The sequence below is a fragment of the Rhagoletis zephyria genome, unplaced genomic scaffold (assembly GCF_001687245.7).
Source record: "Rhagoletis zephyria isolate East Lansing unplaced genomic scaffold, Rhagoletis_zephyria_1.1 Rzeph_scaffold_05512, whole genome shotgun sequence".
NCBI classification, from domain to species: domain Eukaryota; kingdom Metazoa; phylum Arthropoda; class Insecta; order Diptera; family Tephritidae; genus Rhagoletis; species Rhagoletis zephyria.
In genome coordinates this window covers 29,344-37,993 of record NW_016162595.1, presented here as the reverse complement: position 1 = coordinate 37,993, position 8,650 = coordinate 29,344, and positions in this window count along the sequence as shown.

Below are 8,650 nucleotides of genomic sequence, written 5' to 3'. Positions count from 1 at the left end.
CTATAACATTGTCTCCGGTATGGCCGCCGTTTCTGCTGCGGCATTGCAGTTGCTTTCCTTTGCTTTTGTGCGACGACCAGCACCACCAAGTGGCACTTTGGCGCGCAGTCGTCGTCGACGTCGTCATGACACTCGAGTGTGGTAGCACGAATGCGTACATTGTGGATTTTTTTCTTTTTATTTCATTTAATTTCTTCCGCTTTTGTTCTACTCAACAATGTATGATCTGGGGTCCTTCCTTTTGCTGAGTCAATTGGTTGCTTGGTTGGCTGGTTGTGGCCATACTGCTGCTACAATCATACTTACATACTCGTACATATTTGCATGCAAGTAATTTCGTTCGTTGTTCGTCCATTCATCAGCATTTGCCAGGCGCTCGCTGCAATATGCGGCACATTTACCAAAGCCTTGTCTTATTAAATATTTGTATTGTTGATAATGTTGTGAGAGGAAACGGCAAATAAACTGAAATTTATTGATTTTTTTCTGTTTCGTTGGAGAGTTCATCCTTGTTTGCTTGTTCGCCAATACAGGCTACTCGCTGCTGCGTTGTTTGCTTTTCGCATCATGTTTACAGACAATTTCGTTGGTTTCCGTCATATTTACATACATATTTTTTATGTTCATGTGTTCTCGCAACCAAATATTTGTCTTATTTTTGTGCTGCTCAGCTTTTAATTTTTTCGTCGCTTTTTTTTCTTTTATCCTATTTGACATTAATGTCGGTGTCCCATCTTTGACATGAATTCATAAGACCGCGAGCGATTCATAGGAAGCGGCGAATTCCAGCAGTAAAGGTTTGCTGCAAAATTTGGTCTAAAAATATTTCTTATCACGTTACGATACACTCAAACACCAACTNGCAAGTAATTTCGTTCGTTGTTCGTCCATTCATCAGCATTTGCCAGGCGCTCGCTGCAATATGCGGCACATTTACCAAAGCCTTGTCTTATTAAATATTTGTATTGTTGATAATGTTGTGAGAGGAAACGGCAAATAAACTGAAATTTATTGATTTTTTTCTGTTTCGTTGGAGAGTTCATCCTTGTTTGCTTGTTCGCCAATACAGGCTACTCACTGCTGCGTTGTTTGCTTTTCGCATCATGTTTACAGACAATTTCGTGGGTTTCCGTCATATTTACATACATATTTTTTATGTTCATGTGTTCTCGCAACCAAATATTTGTCTTATTTTTGTGCTGCTCAGCTTTTAATTTTTTCGTCGCTTTTTTTTCTTTTATCCTATTTGACGTTTATGTCGGTGTCCCATCTTTGACATGAATTCATAAGACCGCGAGCGATTCATAGGAAGCGGCGAATTCCAGCAGTAAAGGTTTGTTGTAAAATTTGTTCTAAAAATATTTCTTATCACGTTACGATACACTCAAACACCAATTGCTAAGAAGGGGAGTCTTTTAGGATGCCTGTTCTGTGGCTATATTAAGAAATTATAACACCATGCGACAAAAACAAAAAATTTCAAAAGAATCAATATATTCACGAAACTATGGGCCAACNTTTTCCATCAACGCGAGCCGACAACAAGTACGTGTGACACGACGATCTCCGATTGCCTCGGTTGCTGGGGTAACCATCAACGGATGCTTGAAATCGCCGACGAGCTTAAGAAGGGGAGGATTTTAGGATGCCTGTTCTGTGGCTATATTAAGAAATTATAACACCATGCGACAAAAACAAAAAATTTCAAAACACACAAAAGAATCAATATATTCACGAAACTATGGGCCAACAGCGTTTTTAGTTTTTCACTCTGACGTCATGAATTTTTTCAAAGGACTTTGAAATTTCAAAGATATGATTAATGCCAAAAATTATTTTATAAAATCAATGCAATGTGGAATAACAATATGGGTACTAAATGAGAGAGAAGATTCTGTGGAATTCAAAAACAATAAAGTTTTTTAGTTTAAAAGGACGAATAGGTACTGAAAATACGCTTTTAATAAATTTTGTCTTTTTAAGCTAATAAAGTTTGCAGGACGAAATTCGATGATGAGGTCGATATATTAGACCTCAAACAATGATTAAAAAAAAAATAATAATAAAAATATTGCAAATTTTCAATGATATTTAAAGACAAAATTTGTAAAGTAGATTTTCCATGCCCACTCGTCCTAATGCACCAAAAAATTTATCCTGTTATAATTCTAAAGATTTTTATTTTTTTTATGATACCTTCATTGTTATCCTACATTGCACTGAATTTTTTACATATTTTTTTGAAAATAATATTTTTTTTTATTACAAAGTCTCTTTAAGAAAATCCTGCCGTCAGTGAGAAAAACTAAGTACGCAGTTTTAGTAACTAGTTTTCGGGTTAGAAAGAATATATGAATACATAGATTGAATTAAAATCATACACACACTATATAACGAGGATCCATCTAGACCTTTTTTATTTTTAAGTAAGACTTGAAACAGAACTGGAACTTTTCAAGAACGCCATATTTATTTGAGAATTTGGTTGAAGATCGTCCTATTTCAGAATTTGTTTCAAAAACGCCGTATCTCCGCTGCCGATTCAAAAACGCCCTATACCAGCACATTTTCAATACATTTTGAAGTTAGATAGGACGTTTTGAGCCGAATTCTGAGATAAGGCGTTCTTCAACCAAATTCTGGGATAGGATGTTTTTCAATAAAATTCTGAAATAGGGCGTTCTTGAAAAATGTTTTGAGATCGAATTGGCTGCCGAGATAGGTTGATCTTCCACTCAGGGTGTGACCCTTCGCATTATGAACTGTCAGGCAATACTGAATAAAAATACGATGATAGTATGACAATAGTCACGCGTTATCCTTGGAAAAAAGAGCGAATGAAAAAAAAGTTCTAAATCGATCACTGGTGGAGAAATGAATTCGTCACAAATTCTAGCTAAAAAAAGTCCCAACTGGTATCTTCTAAGGGAAGCTAGGCCCTTTCAGGCTGAGTTGCAGACCATTGAGCTATGCATATCTCAGACAGCATACAGACAGTGAAGAGGCCAACAAAGTTTCTTCGAGGAAAGTAAAGGATAGTCTGGTCAAGGAGGATAAGTACTTATATGGAAAACTACGTGGCGGATGTTGTACAGGGAATGGAATACCAAGAGGCTTAAATGCTCAATATTCTTCCTCAGAAAGTCATAGAGCTCCACTAAGCTAACCTCTTTTGCCTGGATAATGAAGGAGATAAAATTGAGGCTGAAGTTGGTGTTGGTCAACGCCTTCGACGAGGTCGGAAGATAATAGATTCGACAAGTTTAACATGACATGATGGGAAATTGCTTTAGAAATGTGTATGTATGTACAGGGTGGGCCAAATAAGACCTACCAATTTCACGCAGCAGATCCATAGATTGCCAGCAGTGAAACCACAAATTAGGATGCGGCTCTGCCATTGGCCGCAAAATGTTGTCAATAATTGTTCTGTAAGAAGCCCCAGAAATTGTTTCTAGCGTTTTATCCTCATTCTCGAAGAAATACGGGCCCTTAACTTCTTCGGCCATAACACTACACCTAACAGTGCTTCTGGATGGGTGTAACTAGTGCTTGATACGCGCTTCATCCGACATCAAAACGTTACCTAAAAAAATTAATTTGTGTGGCTAAACGAACGAATAGCGTATTGTAGTCGTTGTTGGTGGTCCTGCTGTAAGTAACCATTATGATTTTCCAAGAGAGTTTTTATTTCGGAAATATCAGACAGCAGACTTGAAAGTCAAAGCCTTTATTTCTGGGTCAATGTAAAACTAAGCACTTCTTTAGTGTTATCCAGATTGTGAGGCCAGAAAAGAGAGAGTAGCCCATTATGTGTCGCTGTGGACCTCTTAGCCAGCTCAGATTTCGCTTTTTAGTATTACAACAAGTGAAAGCACTTGAACTAGAGGAATTCAACACCGCAAAGGGGCCTTTCAAGGTTAGAAAATTTTCTGTATACTAGTAAAACTCTACAGCCGAATAGAGGTTTGGATCTCAGCTCAGCTCAAGTACTAGGTCTACTAAGACAAATGTGGTCTACCACACTTTCTGAAAAACAAAAATCAGTAAGCTTTCAAATCATCCGTTTTAAGAAAATAAAATTTTCTATCTACTCTCCAGTCTTGAAAGAGGTCAACCCGATACCCGGTAGTGGTAGGAATAGGAAGGTCCCCTCTGCGATGGAAAGACGAGCTGAAGAAGAACTTCATCTTACCTGGCATTTCCAATTGGCGTCAATTGGCAGGGGAAGGAAACGACTGGCGTATTTTATTCCATTGGGCAAAAATCAATACCAAACAAGAAGAAGAACTTCTTACTTAATCATAATCTTTAATTTAGAACGTAATTTTCTAGCATATATTTTATAGACACAAAAGGGTTCAAAACTTATAGTTGTTACTCAATCTTCACTGATAAAATATGTAACCTCATTCATCATCTTACAGAACTGCGTGAAAAAAAAAAATTATAAAAATTTTTAAAACGGGAAAGAATAAGTAAATATCAGATATTTTCCAGCGCGAAAGTGATTAAGCACATGGCTACTTAAGTACTTAACCAACCAATGCGTAGCAAGGCCTGCATTATTACTAATATAATGCTCGCCTTCACACATACAGTCACTCACAGATGTATTCGTAATTTAGTTTTTTCCCATTATCCAAATGTTTTTCATTACAAATCTTTTTCGGTGATTTTCATTTGAAGTATAGCTCATTCTTTAACAAAAACCATATAAATGATTCCTGCAAACGTTATACAAAATTCATAAAAACGAATCAAACTTAAAAAAATGTTCATCAATATTTCAAAATTTTTTTTTAGAATTTTTAGAAAATTTTCTGTATACAGTTTTGTAGCTCGTTATATTTTTTAGTTTTTAGTAATTTTAGTATAATAAAGTGCAAGCTTTAAGTAGCTAAAAATTACCGTTGATTTTTTAGAATTTTTTTTATCGATTTGTTTCCATATAAGGCATGAACAAAGTCTATTTTTATATAGAATGAGCTATATTTTAAATGAAAATTAGCGAAAAATATTTATGATGGAAAACTTTTTGAATATTGTGAAAAAACTAATTTACGAATACTTCTGTGAGTGACTGTACACATTTTTCAAACGTACACATTTTTCAAACGTATCTTATGTGAAAATCAAGCGCATGAACACGCGCTTCCAAGCAGCAACATTAAGTGAAGGTTAAGTGTGACTTAGCGATTGATAAGTATATAAGAGGAAAATAAGCTGAAGTGGGAAAAATATTGAAAAGCAAATCTGCTATATGGGCAGAAATGGAAGCGAAAAAACTGAGACAAATTTATAAGGTTCAAAAAAAGAAAATTAAAAAAATGGAAAAATTGGTAGAAAAAATAAAATAAATCTAAAGAAAAGAAACAATATAAAAGGGGGAACAACATGATAGCTCCTCTTTACAAATATTTCCGCTGCTTAGTTAGGCTTTTCTTTTGCAGATTTGATTTTCTATTTTCTTTGTTAGCTGCAAAAAAAAATTAATAAATAAAAAGTAATTTTTTCACTTTTCGCTTTTGTTTTCTACTACTTGATTGCAATAAAAAATTTTGTTTAGCAACGAAAATATATCAACGAAATGCAGCGTTGCGTCAGCGCTTTTGCCAGACAAGCATTTACTTTGTATGCCTGATGCGCATCAGTAGTATTTCTTTAAATTTTTTTTTAGGTTTTATTTTTTTCCTGCCATCACTTTATTTGAGCTGCTGTGCGCACGTTTGCAAATTTTCAACTTACATACATATGTACTTACATTATCAGCAAAAGCGTCTTCTAGCGTGTCACAGAAAGATTTGCAAGCACATTGCAAGCACACGTTTCGCGTGTCAGTATCATCATTTTTCCACTATTCGCATTATCTTTCAAGCATCAGCACATTTTTCACATAAACTGACAGTCGAAAATATTTTTTGAGTGGCTTTTTTTTCTTCTGCCCTTCGACTCCTACTGCTGCTCTTAAATAAATACTCTTTCCATTGACCTTACTTTGCATATTGAAGCGCTATAATTTATTAACTTATTATTCAACACATTTTTCGATTTGCTTCCTTGGTATTCATTTCCATCACTCCTCACAGCACTCAGCGTTCAATAGCCTTAGAGTCCTTTAAATTGTTTCCCATTTGCTTACCTTCAGCAAATGTCACTCATTCATCGCTGTCAACGTATTTTTATTTTCTTCTTCTCTTTCTTTGTTCTATACCCTATGGTCGTATGCTATTTTTATCACACATCACTCATCCAAATGAAAAGAAAACCTTGATGGAAACCCTAGCTGCTCAAATTCACAGAAGTCAATATCCTTTCATGCGTACAAAATTTGCTTTTCATATACATATGAATATATATGTACATACGTATGTAAATGTGGATATATCCTGTTAGTTGAATGAACTTGTAAAATACACACATATGTATGTACATACATATGTATTTCAGACTGACAGCCTAGCCAGCTGGGATATTGTACACGATATTAATAGCTACTAGCTTTTTCGCATTGTAAGTAGCTTAAAATGTTTAAGTGAGCTTACATAGATAGGACTTTTTCTTCATCTTGTTTGGCACCGTAGATGCCTAAATGATTTTGGTCTTCTGTATCTGGCCTTTCCAAACGCAGAGTAGGTCTTCCCGTTCCTCTGCTGCTACTAGCGGGCACCGCGTGGGACACAAGCCGCTAAACAGCTTATCGCCTCATCCTCTGCGGTACTCGCCGTCGCGTCGCCAATACGCAAAGGCCGGTAAATCTTCCTCATTATCTTTTCCTCCAATACTTGCACTCCGAGATTTCCAAGCGCCGTTTCATAGCATGTTATATTTGTCAATGCTTCTGCGCCAAATACTAGCACCAGCACTATGAGTAACCTAGTAGTTTTCGTACCTAAAGAGACAACTTTACTTTTCAATTGCCTGCTCAGTACAAAGAGGTAGTTGATGGCAAGAATAACCCGCTTTTGTGTTTAAAGGCTGGTACCCAACTTAACGAGGTCCTCTAATATTTGGAAATCATAACTTACAACAGTCACGTGAATGCCGAGCCACTGTCTGCTTACTTAATGCCTGACGATATTTCGTTTTGTCCTCGATCACCTCAAGTAGATACCTACTCTTTGTCGATCCCCTTCTCGCGGGTATTTTCCAAGATTTAGCGTATGCCGAATACCTGGTATATCTACGATGGATTTACTAGGTCTAATGTACACTGATATTGCCCAATCAGTTCCTTGACAGTGGTCTTCAGCCCTTCACACAATTCGCCCGATAAGACCTTATACCAAATGCTAAGGGGGCTGATCCCGCAGTAGAAGGAGCATTAACAGTGTCGTCCTTCTTGTGAATTAGACAGAGCACGTTAACATTCCAATCGGCAGGTATAGGTTCAGCCGATCATATTTGGGATGCTACTTATGAACTTCTAGTCCCTCGCCGTACTTGAATAGCTGAGCAGGCGAGGCGTGGATTTCAGCAGCTTTGTCGTGTACTAATCGTACTTTCGTCATAGTCAGACCAGACGCTGGGAAATCGTTTCCGTGGTCCGCCACAGGGGGCTCGGGTTCATATTTACCACTGGTTTCAACGATGTTAATTTAGGAATACTCTGTACGTCGGTCGCTAGGTGGCCGTGGTTGTTTTTACAAGAATTTTTGCGGGATGTGAAGCCCTTAGAGCAATTTCCTGAAGTAGATTTTAAAATTTATCTGCCTTTTAAACACAAATTTTTTTCTGAAACACAAATTTTAATACCTAACTCGAGAAATCGGTCCTTAATCGCCTATCTTTTGTTGAAAGAAACACAAAACAACGCGTGCAGAAACAGCACTCAGACTTTATGTCTGTAAGTCGCCCAAATTTCTGATACAATTTTCGCGCGTTCTTCCTATCACCCAGCATTTCGAGCCCTTCGCACCCACCTTTCGGCCTCTCTCTTTTTTTACATAAGGAGAATACGTCTCGCTTCTCTTTTCAACTCCCTATATTGAACCTACATAGCGCGCGTTGCATCCGATCGCAGCAGGGCTCTTTAGGCGGCGTCTTTTTTCTCAGAGAACTGACGTTTCGCGTTGTTGTATCAGCACTTATAAGGCCTGCCTAAAACAGTTACTTAATCAGTCGTAGCCAGTGATGCCAGACATTCTCTGTTAAAAATCCCACGAAAATGGGGAAAAAATCCCTCAATTACCCACAGCTTAAAAATTTACCCCACAAAATTCCCTACGAATTTAAACATATACATGTTTCAGTAGTAGAGAAGTAAAATTCATATAAAATAATAATAATAATAATTGGCGCTTACACATATGTGCTTCTCCTCCAATTTGTGGCGTGCCCCTTGATGTTGTCACACAACAGGGAGCGACCTACAGTTTTACGCCGACTCCGAATGGCGAGTGTATTTTGATGAGAAGCTGTTTTTCATGGCAGGAATATACTCGGAGGTTTGCCATTGCCTGCCGGCTTCACTTTCATTTTTTTGCTCACTCACTAAGGGCCTAAACAAATTTTTTGGTGACTTTAAAATTTAAGCACATTCATGTGCTATTAACCATTTCATCAGATAATTTGTTCCGCTTTTTACATGAAACACCAGTTACAACTGAAAAGATTCTTTCTTACTCAGCGCTTGAATTGGTTAACGTAA